Raw genomic sequence first — 21,088 nt, forward strand, 5'->3', positions numbered from 1 at the left:
TGGAAGGAGGTCACAGAGCAGGCCACTAAGCAGGGAATGGGCAAGGGGGAGGGGGCAGGACAGAGCCTTGAGCTCACTTTAACTGGGTCTCTCTGACTCTCCAGATCGGTGGAATGCCGTGCGGTATATGTAGATCACAGCAACACAGCGGTTAGAAATATGATTGTGCAGCACTCCCTCTAGGTATAGGTGCACATGAAGACCCTTCTTCACTTTCATGTCCCAGGGGAGAAACGGGGACCGATGACAGGTATTGGAGGAACCCTACTCCCTACCCCCACCACTGCCTGTAAACATCAGTGCAGCTAGCATTGTTCTTTTCTCATCCAATGCCAGAGAGCAATCCCTGCATCAAAGGCTCTCTGGTTTTAATAACCATAAATCAGTTCTTTCAGGTACTTACGCACTCACTCACTGTTCTAGGAAGACATTCGCTCAGTTAAAAAACAAGTCCCTGAGCTCTGATGCTGGAAAGGGACCTAAAACAGAAGGACAATGCCAAGATGGCTTTCACTGCCCTGCCATGGCTCAGAGCACCACATACGACAGGTCGGGGATTTGGGCTTACGGGAGCTTTGCTGCAGTGCTGGGTAAGCAGCATGGAATGGAATAAATAACTCCAGCACAGCGCCTTGCCTGAAAACAGCTCTACAAAGAGAAAAGGAGAGGGGTGGAGGAGCAAATCACTTATGCAGAGAATTCTTAAAAAGGGGAGAGAAATTAATCAGAGTCATTAAAGGCGTCGGACAGCTGAGCAGTAATTAACTATTTCAGCCACAGCCAGTTTTAGGCTAGAGCATTACATTAGAATCATTCTCATAAAGGTGTTGCCCCTTTCATGCCAATGTGGGAAACATCTCCCCCCACTTCTCCCATACCCCCCCCCCACCTAAAACAAGGGGAGGGGAGGGCTCAATTCCCTATATGCTTTTTTTCAATTGGAAACTTCATATCAAACCTGTCTCTTCTCTGTTTTGCATTCCCACCCCCTCCATTCAGACAGCTCCAATGGCACATGCTGACTGCAGTGGGGTGGTGACATTGCAGCAGGTGTCCATAGCTCAGAGAGCTGCAGGATCTCCTGAAAAGGAGCCCAGGCTCTGCAGCAGCCAGTAGCACTTCCAAAGTCCCAGAACCTGGTATGCTCGGCTCTGATGTCCGACTCCGGACACTGTTCTGTACTTAGTGTTTGTCTGAGAGGCTCTGACCACTTGCAGGGGAGTCTTGAGGCAGCATAGGTAAAATGTGTTTTGGGGAAGTGCTATTCTTTTTTGCACAGGCTTTACAGAAGCTGTAGCTAACAGAGAGAGGCTTGTGGTTACCGCAATGGGAGAAAGGAGAGCTAGATCCGATTTTCCTCGCAGACAAAGATTTGCTCTTTGACCTCGGGGAAAGTCCCAAAATCCAACATTTTCAAAAGTAGCCTCTAATTTTGGGGTCCTCCCTCAGCTTTGGGGTGCTCAACTTGAGATACCCAGGGCCTGGTCTTCAGAGATGTTGAGCATCTGCAACTCTAAGTGCAGTCAAGCTCTGAGAATCAGGCTCTAAGTATCCCAAATTGGGCATGCAAAGAATACAAAAGGAGGTACCCACCATTAAAGGCCATTTCTGAACATTACATCCCTAACCAATCTGTGCTTCTGTTTCCCTGTCTATAAAATGAGGATAAACGATACTTATCTCCCTCCTGGGAGTCTTGTGAGGCTAAACTGGTTAACATTTGTGCAGCTCTTTGACGTCTTCACCTGGGCAATGCTGCCATACGTAAGGGCAAAGTATCCAAATTACAGAATGTACAGTGCTGGACACTGAAGAGACTGTTCCTCCTATAATGGACTAGAATGTGCTGAATGATGAACAGTTGCCTAATTGGGTACTAATGCTTTAAATAAGGTTACAGCTACAGCTGAATAAATAATTTATAGTGAATAAACTGTTGGGCTGATTCAGCCTTTTTTCCGTGTTGGTGAATTGTCTGTGAACAGCTTGCAGTTTTCTCAGATTTATTCATTATTTAGAATTATTACCCAAATAATTCCTACCAATTACCTTTGGTCTGCAGCTTGTTTGCAAGCTGTTTGTTGTGTGTGTGTTTGAGATTCAAAATTCAAGCTGCATTGGTTAGGTGTTTGGTTGGACAAATGGGTCACCTGATGTTGTTTCTAATCCTTGATTAGATGAGTCTAGTTCATAAAGGTGTGGTGCAAACACTGTGTTTAATGAATTCAAAATAGCTTTGGGCAGATATTCTCAGATAGTCACATACAATTCGCTATTTCCACAAATGTTCTGGTTAGTAAACTCCTTCTCCAGGAGATTCACTCAAAGCCTCATACATGAACCAGTCACTAGAAGGGGATGCACACTGTCTCCATCAACACTAGGTGTTTTTCTGAACATTCCCCACTTCTGCAGCTCCACTGGTGATACCAGTGGTGAGAACTCTGCTATGTGCAAAGTGTCAGCAGCCTCTGGTATATTTACCATGGCATCCCGTAGATCTGCTCAGAGCAGAGTTAGACAGCATAGCGGTTAAAATGCCAAAGGCCAACTGTGCCTCCATTGCTCCAGCTGAATGGAAGTGCAGTATAGATGCTTTGCAAGTCTATAGTGGTCTATATCTTGCATCTAAAGATCGATCCTGCATTTATACTTGTTTGCTGTGTCCAAAGTGGATTTGATCTGCAGGGAAGAAAAACTAACAGTCTTCCACTGTCCACAGGTTTAAAATATAGTGCTCAGACATACCTCTCTTTCCTTCTCCCTTTCATAATAACTTCACCACTGACCCTGCTAACATCGGTGTGTTAGTTTTTGCGATGAAAAGGATGCCTGTTCACTAAGAACTGGAGTGAAATTCATTTCAGGTAGCAGCCAACCAACTGGTGGATGATTCTCAGTTTCATTTACTGCTGTCACGGACTGGATTGTGTTAAGTCTTGAACATACTTACTCTGAGCAAGGCTAAGCACGAAGTCATCCACCACCATGTTACTTTGTACCACTGTGGTGCCAATGCAGACAACCAGCACTGGCATAGAAGCCAGACCGGAGCCTCCTAGTGCCAGCCTACAATGCTCCTGCCCATCAGAATGTACTGGCTGTGACATCCTCTCTTCACTAAGAACATAGATGTGTTCTTAACATGTGTTAGCCACATCCAGGGTTTGACCCCATTACCCCCTATCTTCACCCTGTATCTTTGCCACCCAGAGCATCTTGAAATTAGACGAAGGTTTCTAACCATTAGGGGAGTGAAGTTCTGGAACAGTCTTCCAAGGGGAGTAGTGGAGGCAAAAGACATATCTGGCTTTAAGACTAAGCTTGATAAATTTATGGAGGGGATGGTATGATGGGATAGCCTAATTTTGGCAATTAATTTGGCAATTGATCTTTGATTATCAGCAGGTAAGTATGCCCAGTAGTCTGTGATGGGATGTTAGATGGGTTGGGATCTGAGTTACTACAGAGAATTCTTTCCTGGGTGCTGGCTGGTGAGTCTTGCCTGCATGCTCAGGGTTTAACTGATCGCCATATTTGGGGTCGGGAAGGAATTTTCCTCCAGGGCAGATTGGCAGAGGCCCTGGAGGTTTTTCGCCTTCCTCTGCAGCATGGGGCATGGGTCACTTTCTGGAGGATTCTCTGCAGCTTGAGGTCTTCAAACCGCAATTTGGGGACTTCAATAACTCAGACATAGGCTAGGGGTTTGTTATAGAAGTGGATGGGTGGGATTCTGTGGCCTGCATTGTGCAGGAGGTCAAACTAGATGATCATAATGGTCCCTTCTGACCTTAAAGTCTATGAATCAGAGAAGGACACAGGGAGCACATGGAATATACTTGATTTAAAACTTTTTTTTTCTTGTAGAACGTTGTTGCACACAACAGTTCACCTGGAAACCAGACAGAGCATAAATTGGAGGTTATTAGCAGAAAGCCAGCCCCTGCCAGGCATACATAGACTACTTTATTGGGGCTTGCCACAGAAGCCCATGGTAGTAGTGACTGAAAGTTTGTACCACCCTGAAGCCTAATGGTTTCCCTCCCACTTTTGGGATCTAACAAGGTCACCTCCCTCAGCCCTCCCCCTCATTTCCCCCAGGGAAATCCACTTACTTCTCCATGGGCAAGCACCCACTCACCATCCCACAGCCCTATACCGTAGCATAAGGAGAGGTACATCTCTGGGGTCACCACTGTGGTAGATGAGGAATGAGACGCAATGGGGAGCTAATGAGGTTGCCTAGAGGTGTCCGGAGAGATGTCCTCCTTTAGACCTAGGCGTGCCCAGGCCCCAAATCACTGCTGACTCTGGATCCCAGAGGAGAGATACCAGAGAGAGGGAATTAAAGGAAACAGCCCAGCCAAAGCACAAGCACAAAGGGAAGTTTTTATAGCACTGGCATGAGCGAGGAGGTGTCACACCCATGTTACAAACAGAGACAGAGGAGCTGCCCGGGAACCAGGGCCAGACTTATGGGGAGAACCCAGGAGTCCCAGTTACCAGGCTGTTGGCCTAACCACTGCATCATACTCACTCTAGAACAGCAAGAGTCATTCAGCTGGGCCTGGCTGCTAAGTGAAAGGAACACAACCTCCGTGGTGCTGACCAGCAGGCCCTGACTAACCTCAGACTCTCCCACTTCCAGCTCTCAAGGAGCTTGTGAGATTTGCTGAGATAACCTTACCTCTCAGGAGCTGGGGAGGAGAAACGTCCTTCCTCCACAGTCTTAGAGCAGACATTTGGGGGAGAAAGAGCCCTCCAGGAACCTTCCCTTCTCCCTCTCCTTCTTGCAGTTGGCGGATAAGGAGGGTACCCTCAGCATGCTTTTGAGGTTGGGATGATGACAGAATTAGAAGAGCCACCCCTCCCTCAGAGGCCCAGTGCTCTTAACATCAGTGCAAAACCAACGCAAACCCTGTCACCACTACGAAAATCAGTGACAGAGCAACCTGTTTGGCTGGGCATCATCCCTGTGAATCCTGATAGGTAAAGGGGAGGGGTTACTGTGCCATCAGTAGGTACCATCCCTGTGAATCCTGGTACGGGGGATGTTCCTGTGGCATAAGCCTCACTGTCCACTCAGCCCTGCAAGTGGTCACAGCATCCCCGCTTTGTCTCCCCCCAGCTCAGACGCAGACATCACAAGAGAGAGCCCCTCTGCCTTGCTCTCTCCTTCTCCGCTCCCGGTGGCTGCTCTTCACTAACTTACAATCCTAAGAGTATGGGGAGGCTTTTTATTTTTACTATTATTTTCTTTTAAGTCAAAATCAATGACAATGACAGAGCGGTAAGCCGAGTGGTGGGAAAAGAGAAGAAAGCGGCCGGTGTCAGGTTTGATGCAGGAGGCAGTTAGAGGAACCTATTACTAGCTCTGTTGCCTTAGGGGAAGTTGGTGGGTACATCGACGAGTGTAATGTCAGCGGAACAGGCGAGCAGTCTGTTTCCCCTTGTACCCTTATCATTAATGTGGAAGGCATACATTGTCAGTTATTAGTCTGGAGGGGGGAATATTGCAGGAGATGTCTTCGTTTAGAGACAGTCTGACTCATCATCACCCCAGCGTGGTAAGCTTAGCGGGCTTCTTTTTATTAATATCCTGTTAAAGGTGAAGTAGGAGAGCCCCTAACAGCTGCCATCAAAACTATGAATAAAGGAGGTGGGGGAGGGGAGGAAGAAACCTGATTCTTATTTTGTTAAGGCAGCTTAATAAGAGGGACACGTGTTTTATATCTGTGACATTTTTGGAGAATGATCGATTGTGTCCCTGGCGTTTAGTCTCTGTGGAAAATCACTGGATGTGGCTTTTGGAGCATAAAGATCGCCCACCTCTCACTCCATGCACAGAGCCCAAGGAGGCCACAGCTGATCATGCTTTGCACTTCTACAGCGCCTTTTGTCCAAAGATGTCAAAGTGCTTCATGCAAACATCAAATAAGCCTTGCAACGTTTCTACAAGGTCGGTAAGTCATTACAGCTGCTTTGCCGATGGGGAAGCTGCGGCACAGAGCAGCCACACAGAGTCACTGCTGGAGCTGGAAGTAGAACTCCAGTGTCGTGACTCCTAGTCTTTGCCCTATGCACTAGGCACAGAATCCCTTATTTAGGAAGTAGGAACCCCCCCACAGTAACTAATTCCTTGGAGTCTATTAATCTCTAATTTACATGGGTAATTCCCATTAGTAGTATTTTGAGGGTTTCCAAGGTTTGTGTGTCTTTCTCTTGCAAGCGCTCTCTCTCTCTCTTTCTCTGTCTCTCTCACTCACTCACCCACCCTCTGAAGCTCAGCACATCAGCAGGGGGAACAGACACTTCCCCACGTTCCAGTAATGATTTATTTGGAGGAGGGTCTGAAAATAAACACAAAATTACAAATCCTTGGCAGAAAAAGTTAGATCCTTTGTCTGATGATGCTGGCATTTTTCAGACATGTTGCAAATTTAAGTCTGTTACTAACTGTGAATGGCTGTTAACTCCTCCCTTTCCCCTCCCCCCCCCCCCCCCGCCACAGCTTTGGCAATTGGAGGTTTCAATAAATAGCTCTCAAAACAAAAGGCACAGAGAACTGATCTCACAATAACTTGGGGAGAATAAAAACCCCACTCCTGCTCTGAAAGGGGACTGCAGGGGGAAACGTATTACTATCTAGATGACATGTGCCCACCCTAATCCCTTTTTATCTGCTGGTTCTGACATGCATGGGCTGCCTCTAGTCTAGATTTCAGTCTCTTTGGGGTACAGTTGGGTGAAATTTTTTGATCAAAACTTTTTTTCCTTAAAAAATGCACATTCGGCAGTCCCAAAAGATTTCCCCAATTTGTGTTGATTTTGCTAAATTGTTTCAGTCAGAAAAAAAAAATCTGAACAAATCCAAACATTCACTTGGAAAATATCAAAATGAAATATTTTGATTTTTCGATTTCAAAATAACCTTTCATTCAGAAATTTTCTTTATTTTTGAAAAAAAATTAAAACAAAAATATTTGAAATTGAAGCACAATACTTTGTTTGGGATGAAATGTAGCATTTCATTCGACCTGAAATGATTTTTTTATATAGATTTTTTTTTTGAAGTGCCAGCAAATCGAAATATCTGTTATTCAGCAAGTTCTACTTTGGGGAGAGGTGCAGAAAGTAATGGGATCATTTGTATGGATTCTGCTCTCTCTTTCAATAGGTTTAACCCTGTAGTGCTTGAAGAAGACTGGGTGGGGGAGGGGACCTGAAAAGAGTCTTCAAATATGTTAAGGACTGTTATCAAGAGGACAGTGTTCAAATGTTCTTCAAGTCTATTGAAGGTAGGACAAGAAGCAATCGGCTTAATCTGCAGCAAGGGAGACTTAAGTTAGCTATTAGGAAAAACTTTCTAACTATAAGGATAGTTAAATACTAGAATAGATTCTTCAGGGAGGTTGTGGAATCCCCATCACTGGAGGTTTTTAGGAACCAATTGGACAAACACCTGTCAGGGATGGTTTTGGCAGGGCTGGCCTTACCCATACGCAAAGTACGCAGCTGCGCAGGGCACAAGGAAATTTGCGGCTCCCCACAGCTGCCTGTGTGGCTCTCCCCGACCCATCTCCAGCCAGGGGACAGGGCCTCGGAGCCGCAGCCCAGCCATGGTAAAAGCCGCAGCGCATACCCTCCACCCCCGGGGCCCTCCACCCAGGGCAGGTGGAGGGTCTGCGGAGCCCTTTTACCCAGCTTGCTCCCTTCCTAAACTGTGTCAGGGAGATCTCAGGGGCTGGTGCTGGGCCACGGACCAGTTGTTTAGAAACACTGAACTAGATGACCTCTTGGAGTCCTTTCAGCCTTATGTTTCTATGATTCTGATTTGCACATCAAACCCTGGAGTTTGGTTCCCAAAGGCCAGAAGCAAACCAGTGCCTGGCAGATTACTTGGAAAGCCCTAGGTACATCCCCTCTTTGCCATGCCTGATCCCCACACCCTAACCCCAGGACCCTTATCATTTTACCTTAGATGTCTTAATGGGGTAGGTCCCAATGCTATGAGGCAGGTCCACTTGTCCTTTAATTGCCCAGTAGGTCGCAATCTTTTCCATGCTGTGACCTCACATTACACCAGAAAAAGTTCCGGGATTTCCCGTCCACCCCATCTAGCTATAAAGGAAAGAGAGTGTTTGTGACTCCCCTGAACCCGATTGTGCCCCAGCTGGAGGCTCTGAGCCCCAGGCTGAGAACCCATGTTCTAAGCACCTCAGCCTGTGTTCACAAAAATGGTAGGATATGCAAAAAGGAACTCACTAAAAGGATCGTAAAACCTGTGAGGAACTGGCAGGCTCAGGGGAATGTAAATGTGCTAGGCTGCTAGTTCAAATCTAGCTTGTATTGGTAGTGACCAGAAATCACTGCTGTATTGAGTGATGGCTGCTCACTGAAAGGAAAGAAAGAGAGAGAGACAAGTTGGTGTTACTGCTTCACAAAAGCCATTGCCACAGTCCGCGTCAAGACGAGCCCTTGGCTGGCATTCTCTGCAGAAAGGCCAAGGATTGAGTAGACATAGAGGGCAACCCCAATTATCTGTTTGTGCTGTGGTAGTGACCAGGAGCCCCATCATAAAGCAGAATGCTAGGCATTGTAATACCACAGAACAAACTGACAGTCCCTGCCCCAAAGAACTAAAAATCTAAGCAAACCCCAAGAGGTGGCCTCTTCAGTTTAGGATCGAGATACATTGGCAAGCCTGCGTGTGGTGGTGGTGGCGCGAAAGTTGTATGCTGCTGCCTATGCTACTTCTGTCCTGCTTCGGACTCAGAGGCTGTCAATCACATCCCCTTTCACCAGCTCTAAATTCATTTACACTAGAGTACGAATGTGCAAATGTTAAGACCCCTCATGTGTCACATTGTGTTTATTTTAAAGGTCTTTCCAATCAGGCTAAAGTTTGAAAGATGATACAAGCCTACTTGTGCATTCGGGTTTCCATATGAAAGAAAGTTCTATACTTTATGAGCAATTGGCTGAGAAATCCAGTTTGAAATAGTTTTTTTTTTTGTTTGGTTTTTTTTGGTTTGTTGTGGGTTTTTTGTGAGGGGAGGAGGGGCTGGTACTGTAAAGCTGTGAAATCTACACCAATATCTATTGCTAGAAGCTGTCTGCTGAGTATGCACGCTCAGTTTACCTCTGTTGTTCTAAAAATACAGGGATAATATTTATTTCTTTAGAATAAACCTTTCCATAGCTAGGAAATGCATTCTGAGTAGCGAGAGGAACTCTAGGATCAGGGACTTTACTGCATTTGGGATTGTGTGTCGCTAATATTCTGGTTAAATAAATACATTTTACTAATTGGATTACTCAGACAGCATAATATACTGCTGGATTTCCAACATGATGCTAATAAATTGTGTGAAGAACTTAATCATGTTAGCTTCCAAAAAGCTTGTAAGAGATGAAATTAAAAAATAAGTAGAAGTTGACATCTATTGCATTTCATAGTGTCTTCATTTTCCTCATCCGTCTTAGAGTTCTCTTTACCATAGCTTTGCTGCTGTGGTTTTGGTATTATTATTATTATTATTTAATCTGCCTATGATTAGGGAGGCTAGGGAGTTAGAATAGGCCCCAAAGGATGGTGGCACTGTCCTTGCCAACTGTCCCTTCTTCTTACACTGATTCATAGCAACATAAAAAAAGCGAGACCTTCACATTGTCTATTGGACACAGAAAGGAATGCGGCTTATTTTTTTGGACACGTACAGATGTAAGTGAGCCCTGAGGGAAAGTAAAGTATCAGTGGGCACTGGAAATAAGGGAGATTAATGCTGGGAGAAGCACAGTAAGCCAGTGCTCTGGTTTCTCACCAGGTTAGGTCATTTCAGAAAGAACACTACATAGGTTAGTGTGATTGACAGTCTCTGGTCAATAGAAGCTGAGGAGTGCAATAGCAGGGAGGAATGAGGCATGCTGTGGGTAGAACATAAGAACATAAGAACGGCCGTACCAGGTCAGACCAAAGGTCCATCTAGCCCAATATCTGTCTACCGACAGTGACCATGAATTAACATGTAGCAGAAAAACAATGGGGCAAGCAGTGTTATCACTATAACTCATCATTATTACAATAGTCCTGCCCTTAGTCTGTATGTTTTAATCCACAAGAAATAATCAGGGGCGGCTCCAGGCCCCAGCACGCCAAGCGCGTGCTTGGGGCGGCAAGTCACGGGGGGCGCTCTGCCGGCGCCGCGAGGGTGGCAGGCAGGCTGCCTCCGGCGGTTTGCCTGCGGAGGGTCCGCTGGTCCCGCGGCTTCGGTGGACCTACCGCAGGCCAGCGGGCCCTCTGCAGGCAAACCGCCAGAGGCGGCCTGCCTGCCGTGCTTGGGGCGGCAAAATCCCTAGAGCCGCCCCTGGAAATAATGGAGGGTTTTGTTTGTTTTTGGTTTTTTGGACAGCAATATACTGTGGGACAGGACAGATTTCCCTTTTCAGCAGCAAGTGACAAATGCTCTGTTAAAAGCCAATAACTTGTAGCCCAGTCAATAGAATAACACTGGATTAGATATATAGCTCAAGATGTATTATTTAAGTGACAGCCAGCTGTCAATGTGGTCTACTCTTTACTGTGAAATAAATGTCACAGAAGAGTGAATGTTGTGTCCTGAACTGAAAGACACACAGCGAGTCTAGCCAACAGGTGGGGGTTGTACTAATTGATGAAGTCTGGATACCAGTTGGCACACAACGGGCCGTTTGTCTGTTACACAGGTCAAATGCAGTCCAATAACAACATACACTGCAATTATGGCTTAAGGACTCTTACTCATAGCTATAATTACATCCTTAAGCATCCCCTTCGCCTTACAGATACCTAATGCTGAGCACAGACCTGTCAAACACCAGAGAATTAAGCCCCCGTGCTGTAGTGATCACCAGAAGCAAAATGATCACAAGAAAAATTATGCCGCAGCTCATTGTGATGGAAGGGAAACATTTCTCATGGCTCTTCATTCCTTCCCAAACACTTACCAGTAAGGATGATCTTGTAGTTAAGACCCAGTACCGTGAGGCAAAAGATCTGAGTTCTGTTCCTAGCTTGTTCACAGATTACCTGCCTTATCTTGGGCAAGTCACTTAAGTTTTCTATATCTGTTTGATATGTAAAATGGGGATAATAATTACTGCATCAACGGGATCTGCCGAGGAATAATTGAGCATTGTAAAATGCGGTGAGACCCTCTAATGGAAACAGCCACATACAATGGTTGTAACTAAAAGATTAGGTGGAAAAAAGATTGCTAGTCATTATAACAGAGTTCTTTCCTATTCTCAGTCTATGGAAAAACTACCAGTGTCTCCGATTCTACACTATGCTAACTATTGGCAAATGCTGACTTTGGATAGCAACCACTGTAAGTGCAAAATATTATGAACTCGTTATCAGGAACCTCTGAGCAGCCTATTGGCTGCAAAACGTAACTGCATTCAGCTGGGCCAAAGCATCATTGTCACTGATATCCTCAGCAGCTAAAAAACTGCCCTCACTTCCACCAGTTAACCAATTGTCTACAGCAACATGTGCATGTAAGGAAGGGCAGAATTCTACCCTGCAAGTCTGATGAAAATGCATAAGTGTTGCTTCTGCTTGGGTAGGCCCTATGGGCCACAGAGGTCACCCCGAGCACACAGTATAAGACGGAGTAAGCAGGGGATATTTTATAGACACTTATCAGAGCTGAACTGCAGCTTTTCCCTCTTTGTCTCACTATACCTATCTGTGCAATGGGCATCATGAAGCTTAGGCATCTCTTTAACATTTACAAGTTGCCACTGAGTTTGGGTGCTCAACTTTCAGCTGAATACTGAGTGCCCACAATTCCAGTTGAGCCCCACAGAGGCACTGGGTGTTCAGTACCTCTGAAAGTCAAGTCCAAATTTCAGAGGGGTAGCCGTGTTAGTCTGGATCTGTAAAAGCAGCAAAGAGTCTTGTGGCACCTTATAGACTAACAGTCGTTTTGGAGCATGAGCTTTCATGGGTGAATACCCACTTCGTCGGATGCAAGTCCAAACTGAGCACCCAAAATCAGTGCCCATTTCTGAAAATGTCGGCTTATGGGCTTTGAGTGCTATATATTGGAGTAACAGAGTCTAAGGTTTTTGTGCTTCCTTCACATTTATATCTGCTCCTCTTCAAATGGTTTTCATATATTTTGTTCCATGTTTGGCAGTGCAGTCTGCATGAAGCACACTGCATCGCCCTGCATTTATTTATATTTTAGTTCACAGCAGGATTTTGGGAGGGGGGGAGAGAAAACAACAAACCAGCCCCTGAAATGGCAGCAGCTCCTTGATAACCTGAACCTCATTGAAATACTAATAACTAGGTTTTGAAGCAGCTTTGTGGGTATTAATGCAAATGTTTTTTCTGACTCTCCAGGTTTAATAGCAACAGCTTATACAACTCTAATTAGCATAACAAAATTCAGTGATGAGGAGTAAAACGCTTGTCTTGTTTGATGTTTCCTGGTAATTAGCAAGAATAATGATTTATGCAGCGTTCCAGGTTCTCAACCCACAAAAGATGGCAGAGATCACTTACAGCGAGTGGTTAACTCTGTTTTTATGAATAGGGTGTAGCTGAATGAAAATACATGCACTCACGCATGCATACACACATACCAGTGTGCACAGGCAGACACAACTACACATGGGTCAATCTGCAAATACACTTGCATGCGCAGACACAAGCAGTCTCTGACTGTCTTTTAGACAGCAACAAAAGTGAATGAAAGCCACTCAGGATTTTGCTGGGGGTGAGAGGAGGGGTTGTTTTCTATTTGTTAATTGAAGTGGTCTATTTCATACTGAAAATACACTGGACAGAATCAAACCCAGTCCAGAAGAAACTTGTTCTTTTTCCCCTTTGGTCAGATATTTGACCTGACTTCTTGGAAAACACAAACAATTACTGCACCTGGGACCTCTCCCCTGGCCCATACAGAGACAAAGGTCAGAAGCTTGAAGAGGATGTGGTTGGAGCAGCAAAGGCTGTAACCTTTCCTGGGCCCACCTGATTCTGGCCCCCATTTGCAGGAACCTGCTTACTAATTTTCTGTTCAGAGGACCCGTTCTCTCTAGTGAGACTGTGTTTGTAGCCACAGGGCTTTGTATCTGCCTCTGTTATTTTTGCCAAGCTACGAACCCTTTTCCTTAGGTCCACAGAGGATCACAAGCTTTGCCCAGTCAGGGATTTTCTTGGCAGCCCCCAACAGGCCTCTACCTAATTTGCATAAAATGCCACTCCCATCTTTAATACAGAGGTGCAGCCTGCAGGGGTCACAGAATCACAGACTATCAGGGTTGGAAAGGACCTCAGGAGGTCATCTAGTCCAACCCTCTGCTCAAAGCAGGACCAATCCCCAGGCAGATTTTTACCCCAGTTCCCTAAATGGCCCCCTCAAGGCTTGAACTCACCTTGAACTCACAACCCTGGGTTTAGCAGGCTAATGCTCAAACCACTGAACTATCCCTTCCCCCATCCTACTCCTGTGTGGTGCTGTGGTCTCCTTTGGCAATGCACTTTGGTGGCTTCTGTCCTAGCGCAAGCTGTAACATTTGTTATAAATTGTGGGCTTCTCACCAGCCAGTCTATCCTGAGGCCCTTATATAATCTGTGGACTGTAATCTCCTCTCCCGCTGGTTTTCCACCTTAAGAATTCCACCAGCAGCATCTTCCTCTTACAAAAGTGTCCATTTGTATTAACAACCACAAAGTAAACTTTAAAGGGTAGTAAATTTTGAACTATTAAAAAAAACAAAACACTCCTTTTACGTTGACTTTACAGAGGATTTATCTTAAGGTGTTTATTTAGATAAATGTTCTGGCTGGTTTTTTAAAAGGACTAAATAATGTATGACCGTTAATTCCCTTTGCGGTTACATAAGTTGATAAAATTATGTGAGAAGTTAAGCCATGTGCTTCAGGGCATAAACTGAATTCCTACTGCGGTCAGGAAGGAATTTGCAAAAATGTACACAGCATCCCCACAGAATGGAACAATTAGCTAGGCGGATAAGGGAAATCCTCCTTTTTTTCCGGACATATCGGCAGCCAGGCACTACAGAAGGAATGTTCAGGGTCTGCTTCAATAAGGCAAATCCTTTGTTTCTGTACTAAGAAAGCTAATGAGGTAAAGCAAAATAATGAATGATGTATAATCTAGGAGTGCCTACTGTTTGAGGTGCCTCTTCTAGTCGAATTCTATCCTCTCCGGAGTAAAAGGGGGTACTGCCAGAATTACCCAGCTGTGTTTCCTCATTTTCCCCCCTCCCCCCAAACACATGAGATGATCAGAACACTCATTCCATCAGCGATACCTCACACAAGATATTTTCAGTCATACTAATGGCATCCTAGCTTTTTGTGGGTGAAAAGGCTTGGAGAGAGAAGCATCAACGATGAGAAGACTAATTTGGTCCAGCAGACATTGCAAACCACTTGGGGGAAACATTTTCCCACCTTGAATGATGGTGTGCTGTTCACACAGGGGAGCACAAGCTGATCTGACAAACTGAGAATGTCAGCCTGGAAATCTACTAGGGAATGTAATCAGTTCCTGATTACACAGCAGTGCCTCTGTGATTCTCAGGGCTGTTTACATTGAAAACAGCATGGGAGGCTGATTCCCCCATCCCTCTTGCCTGGATGTCAGAGCAGCACAGGAGGGAGGTCCAGGGTCATTCAGGAGGAATCTCCTTCAAACTATTTCTACCCCAAACAGAACTACACTGGCAATCCCTATGGAGACTATAAAGGCAGGAGAGAGTATACCTGGGAGTTAGGGTTGCCAGCCCTCCAGGATTGTCCTGGAGCCTCCAGGAATTAAAGATTAATCTTTACGTCATGTGATGAAACCTCCAGGAATACGTCCAAAATTGGCAACCCTAGTGAGTTGCCCTTTCATGTTGCACTATGCAAGAGCTTGTTAATAATCATGGAGAAAGGTGTTACTTAATATGAGTAAAGGTTGCGAAATCAGGCTCCTTGGCATGCTTTATGGTGTTCATTAGAAGGTCACATTGGTTTCCTGGGTGGCAAGATGCACAGGATGGGTTCCTGTACAAACTGACAGCATGCCAAATCTGGAGTTTAAGGGGTGAGGCATTGTTACAGAACATTTCCATTTCTTTTAGGTCTGTAAGATATGAAAGATTTCCTGTGTGTGTGAGAGATTATAAATATGTGTATGCATATATAATATATATAAAAGTGTGTGTACTTGTAAAATTGGTTTTCTTGGATTCTGCAGAGTGCAGTTCTGTTGCTGGAGATGGATCACTGATCTTCTGGGGAATTGTGCTCTACAAGGTTAAACATGTTTGCAGAAGAAATATGGATAATGCTCTTATCATGTATGACCTTTACTATATGTGTAACATTGTCAGTGACAAAAATGGCATTTTTTTAAATGGTTTTCACACCATGGTATCCAGCCATTAATCATAATGTATGTGAGTGACTCTATATTGTTTCTGTGAAATTGCAGCATTAGATTACTTTCCATGCAGACTGCACACACGAGTTGTACCCCCTGTTACCGTGAGCAAGGTTCTTATTTTCCATGCCTAATGTCTTTCTGGTCCTGTATTTACCCAAAGGACCAGGGAAAGGCTTACAAAGCACAAAGACTGCTGCTCTCCTCTCCTTCCACAGCAGACAATTTGTGCATGTGTAAACGACGCACTTACTTTAAGATGTTTCTCTGATCCCGGAGTTGATGAATGACTCTTTCAGATGCCTCTGCTGATGTTGCATTTTTAATGTAGACAAACTGTATCTCTGGCTCTAATCCCCCCAGCCACGATTCTGCCATCTTCCCTCTTCATGGGCTGATGTTTGATCTTGCTGATGTCATTTGGAGGCTTTTATTTCTGCACTGTGTTTTGATTTACAGGCGAGATAACAGATTTTTTTTTTAAAGGCACCCAGAGCTGAAAGAGCTATTTCCAGTCAAATGTATCTAATTCTTGGTCCCTCCTGGCCTGAAGAAAGAGTTAAGATGCTAGAAAACAGAGGTGTCAAATTCGTTTACCCAAATTCTATGTTTAATTATGGTTAGGGTGACCAGATAGCAAGTGTGAAAAACTGGGACAGGAGTAGGGGTAGTAGGAGCCTATGTAAGAAAAAGCCCCAAATATCAGGACTGTCGCTATGAAATCGGGACATCTGGTCACCCTAATTATGGTCCATGGGTCATGGTATGAATTCAGGACTATACTCTCACCGCAATGCATGGTGGAATGTCACTGATGTCAGTAAATGGCTTTCAAAGAGATCAAGGGGATAATACGGCTGTTATGTAGCAATTAAACTTTTAGTTATTATTTATTGTTCGTTTAATGCCTCATTGTCATATTCATCACTCACTGAGAAAATCGGCCACTTGTTAGGCCCCCACTGTTTCTGTCCTTCCTTATTGTTATTGTTTGTATTTCAGTAGCATCTCGGAGCCGCAGTCATGGACCCCACTTTGCTAGATACAGCACAGACGCAGATTCCTTTCCATTCCTCCTCTTCCTGTTTCTCTTCCTGGTCTTTGTGAGTCTCCTCTGTTCTTCCTTCTGTGCTTGCTTTCCTGCCACAACGTGCAATTCCCAATCCAGTGGACTTCACTCCATGCCATCCGCTAAAACAATTAGTGATTTAAATACTTTTATGTTGACACTAAAGTGCCATCACTGGACGCTAAAGATGAGGGTCTGATCAAACTGGTAGGGGATGGGGTGGCCACTGCTCTGAGTCGTTATTTCAGGCTGTTTGCAGACTCGGATAAAGGTCAGTGCATGGGCTCACGTTTGAAAGGTAATCTCCACAACCACCAGAGCTAGGAACTTACTTTTATAAATCAAAGCTTCGATTCTGGAGGATCTGAATATGTCATGCAGGCCACGTCAATGTATCATGTGTGCCAGATCCAGCCTTCAGGCATAAGTTCGATACCCCTGCAATAGAAAAATTAAGCATCATTTGACCTTATTGGGATCTAGTCTCCCTTCATTGCCTGGGAGGGAAGTAAATGAGGTGGAGGTGAAGGATTTCTACCTGTAGCCCCATTAGCATTATCCACCTGAGCAGCCTCTCACGTATCATTGGGAGAACTGGCTACCCTGTGTTTGGATTCTCCCCATCTGGTACCACAAGGTCTGATTCTGTTCACCCATGTCAGTGTAAAACATGACTGATTCTGCATCAGGTGATGGGGTTACAGGTTGTAAATGAGAGGACATTTAGGCCCATGGGCGGGGTGAAAGTGGGCTGGTACGGTGTACCAGTAAGAAGTGGCTGCCGGTACCGGCCCGTACACAGCAGTCGTTAAAGCGCTACTGCGGCAGCACTTTAACATCGCTGCCCCTTTTGCCACCCCACTCCCCATTTCCCACAGGGCCACCGACAGGCCGCCGACAGGAGAGGGGGTAAAAGAAGCCAACGACGGGGGTAGTAAAAGGTGAAGCTGCCTTGGGGCTGGCGATTTAAAAATCTGGTAAGTCTTCTACTTTCACCCCCGCCCACAGGGTCTTCTCAGGAAGCTGAAGATGTTAAAGGTCTTTTTTTGTCATGTAGTCCATTTCTGACCCTGTGGATGAGGCACCAGCCTAGGATTTGGTCTCTACTTGAAAGTCAGATTGGCATGGCTGTGTCGGGCAGGGGTGTGAAAATACCACTCCCCCGAGCAACGTAGCTATGCCAACAAAACCCCGCAGTGTAGACACAGCTAGGTCGATGGAAGACTGCTTCTGTCGATATAGCTAATGTCATTTGAGGAGGTGATGCTCCTATATCATCAGAAAAAAACCTTTGCTCGGTGTAGGCTGCTTCATGGTGCCATAGGTATGCTGATGTAGTCTCGGTGGTGCAGACATACCCTTCGACGTGATAGGCATGTGTCCAATTCCTGCTTCCTCCAGAGATTCCCTGTGTGGCCTCGGACAAATCGGTTGATCTCTCTCTGCTGCAGTTCCTCATGTGTTAAATGGGTATAGTAACATTTCCTTCCTCCTCCACCTTTGTCTATTTAGATTGTAAGCCTTTTGCAGCAGTCTCTGTCTCTGACTACATGCGTGTACGATGCCTAGCGCTAGTGCAATGGAGGGACCTGACCTTCACTGGGCTATTACAGTACAGCTTAAGACTTCCTTTACTCCATCTCATTGTGTTACCCTTCAATATTGCACCATAGCTGAACAGAAAGTAGAGATGGTAAAGATCTATCAGGCCACCTAGTCCATCCCCTGTCAGTTGCCAGTTAGACTCTCAGACCGTTCCCTTCTCATGCCTGCACCGTTCAGTTACTTACTCCACTGCATACAATTTTTGTTGCTCTTCCCTGAAATCCCTACAGTTTGTTGATATCTCTCAGGAATCGAGCTCACTAGTCCATTGCAATATTCTAGGTCTAGCCTCACCACTGACCTATAGGGAGGAGCCATCATTGCTGTCCCTGGATTCCATCTCTAGGTCACATCATCCCCAACTGCAACAGTTCCTATTGGAAATAGCGTGAAAGTGCAGCCTCCCTGCAGGAGTTCCCAGAGGAATTGTGCCTCAGGCAGGCGAAGGGAGTGCGGGGTGGGGAAGAGATGTCTTTGGGCATTGGCTCAGTGCTAGTCATAGCAGAACCCTGCTTGTACAGGGATAGATGAATGGGAAAGGTCCAGAGTCATTCTGGACTGTTTTGAGAGCCCAAAAGCTTTTAGTTGCCACAGTAAATTTATAAATACAGCACAGTGGGTACTGCTTCCACTCTCAGCGAGCATTTCTCACCATGCTAGCCCTGCAACTGCACAGAAGCATCTTGAGATGAATAAATTATGTGTGTGTGTGAGAGCAAATGCAAAACAAATTGCAGAGGCACACAAGACCTGCTGTGTCTCGTCTCCGCTCACACTCTCTCTCTCTTTCTCTTTCTCTAAGTATATATTCTGGGTTTTGTTTCAAAGTGCTGGTTTTTAATGAGCTTTTCCATTTAAGACACATTAAAGTTTTAAAACTAATGTTGCTGAGAAGGTTTCTGATTGGTTGGTAAACTCCAAAGAGTTAATGTCTTTCTGTCTCTTTCCTCCTCTCCTCACACCTCCCATCAGTCTCCCCTCCCTGATCTGAAACCGCATTTCTCATTTCATTTGAATTTGCCTCTCTTTCCCTTTCCTCTTTGTTTTGTTCACCTTAATAGTAAACATTAGTGAACCCTTTGGGCCCTTTACACTCTCTCTCTCTCTCTCTCTCTCACACACACACACACACACACACACACACACACACACACACACACACACACACACACACACACACACACACACACACACACACACACACACACACACACACACACACAGTGTCCAGGGATCCAGAGGAAGTTAGGGTGAGAGAAACCCCCACTCTCAGCTCTTCTCTCTTTTGGAAAGGTAGATGGATGGGGTTACTGCGTCTTGCGTGCTGCGCAGTGAGTCCAACTCTGCTAAGTAACTAAATAAAGATGTAATTTTAATGATGATTAAATTGAAGCACCTCATTAATTTCATGTGAGAGGTGGGGAAGTACACGGCAGCTCTTTCCCTAAATTCATTGTTTGTCTGGCCGCAAGACGTCCCCTCTCAACGTCTGGTTGAGTCTAATTTAAGTATGTAAATTTAATGGTTCAGTAAGTAAAATTGCCTTTATTGTTTAGAATGGTTTGTGCAGTAATTTACAAGCTAGCAAGGCTCATTTGATAGGAGTGTATGATGGAATAGGTGACTACAGTGAAGGACATGTTTATCTTTAGGATACAGAGGAGGTACACGGACACCTGGAATTCACAATCAGAAACCAGGGACGATGGTGCAGGCACGAGACTCAGATGTGTGTGAAGTCTGCAGGACAAACAATTTATGCTTTTAAATCTCAGCTTTTGAAGCAGCCATGTTGTTGGCTAGAATCCTTCATTCTACTTGAATATTATCATGAGTGACTCTATCAATCCTATGGGTGCAAGTGGGGATTAAGTGGTGCATAGGCCCTGCGCTGGCTCTCTGCACAGCCCTGGTGCCTTTGTATGCAGATTTCCAACATCTCAACAAATTATGGAAAGAGGAAAAGAGACCTGAGAGATTGCAGTAGGGTGAGAGAGTTCAGCTCTTGCTGGTTTATGACAGTCATGTGTTAATGTCATTTCACCCATGGCAGTTCTCATTGGAAAGTTTTCTTTTGTTGAGCTGGGTAATAGGATTAATCAATGCATGTTATTTCTAAACAATAGGCCAGTCATTCTATATTTAGAGACGCGTCTCCTTCATCATCACTGAGGGAGCAGTTTCCAACCTGAGTCTGGTTTCATCCTCGTTTAACTTGAAACAAAGCTGAAATGTGGCGACTGCTGGCTGCCTCTGTGCCCTCTCACAGCCTTCCTACCACTCATCCTAACCTGCCATAACCGCCTCTCCTTAAAGCTCCTTCATTTTGTATCCAAATATTTATGACAGCGTTTCTTGTTTAAAATAAGAGCTTGTACCAAGTATTCTGAAGTGCTTTTCAATATTAATTGAGCCTTTCTACAAACTTGTGTTCTGAGAAACTAATATTATACTTGTTTTATAGATGGATAAAATGTTGCACAAAGCAAGGTCACCCAGCCAATCTGTGGCGGAGCTGGGACTAGTACCCATGCATCTGGATTCCCACGCTGCTACTCTAACCCCTTGACAACACCATACCAATGGGTCACCTCTTCCTGAAGCAGTCTTTAAAACACATCCATATTTGTTTGCTCCATGGCCCAAAGCCTCCAGACCAGATGACAATATTTTCCTTGGCTGAATAAACTTGGGCAGCCTTTGCTTTATACAATATGACAATTTTAGTGTCCCATTATTGGTGCTCAGATACTGCGGGAATGGGAACCTTAGAAAAACACAAGCTAGACTCTTTTCTGTAGAGGCCCATTTGTTTGTCTGATTTAAAGCTTGCTTTCCATATTTTTTTCTATCTCTTTGTTTTTGATAACCTCACTGTACGTGTATCTGAGTGAAAAATGAAGCTAGTAAAATCTTATTTGCTTGACTATGGCTAGACTTCTTCCAGAAAATCTGCTTAGGA

The 21,088-nt window shown here is 45.0% G+C and overlaps 1 protein-coding gene and 1 long non-coding RNA gene across 13 annotated transcripts in view; both read left to right on the forward strand.

The window, feature by feature from the left end:
* TNRC6C (trinucleotide repeat containing adaptor 6C) overlaps window positions 1–21,088 on the forward strand; it is a 610,512-nt gene that overhangs the window by 239,367 nt on the left and 350,057 nt on the right. The gene's annotated exons all lie outside the window — the stretch shown is intronic.
* LOC120383323 lies at window positions 5,793–20,986 on the forward strand. Its single transcript, XR_005588413.1, has 3 exons — window positions 5,793–5,963; window positions 17,400–17,498; window positions 20,591–20,986. It is a non-coding gene; the product is annotated as an uncharacterized LOC120383323 (long non-coding RNA).

Source organism: Mauremys reevesii, linkage group 15 (genome assembly GCF_016161935.1).
Source record: "Mauremys reevesii isolate NIE-2019 linkage group 15, ASM1616193v1, whole genome shotgun sequence".
Classification (NCBI taxonomy): Eukaryota; Metazoa; Chordata; order Testudines; family Geoemydidae; genus Mauremys; species Mauremys reevesii.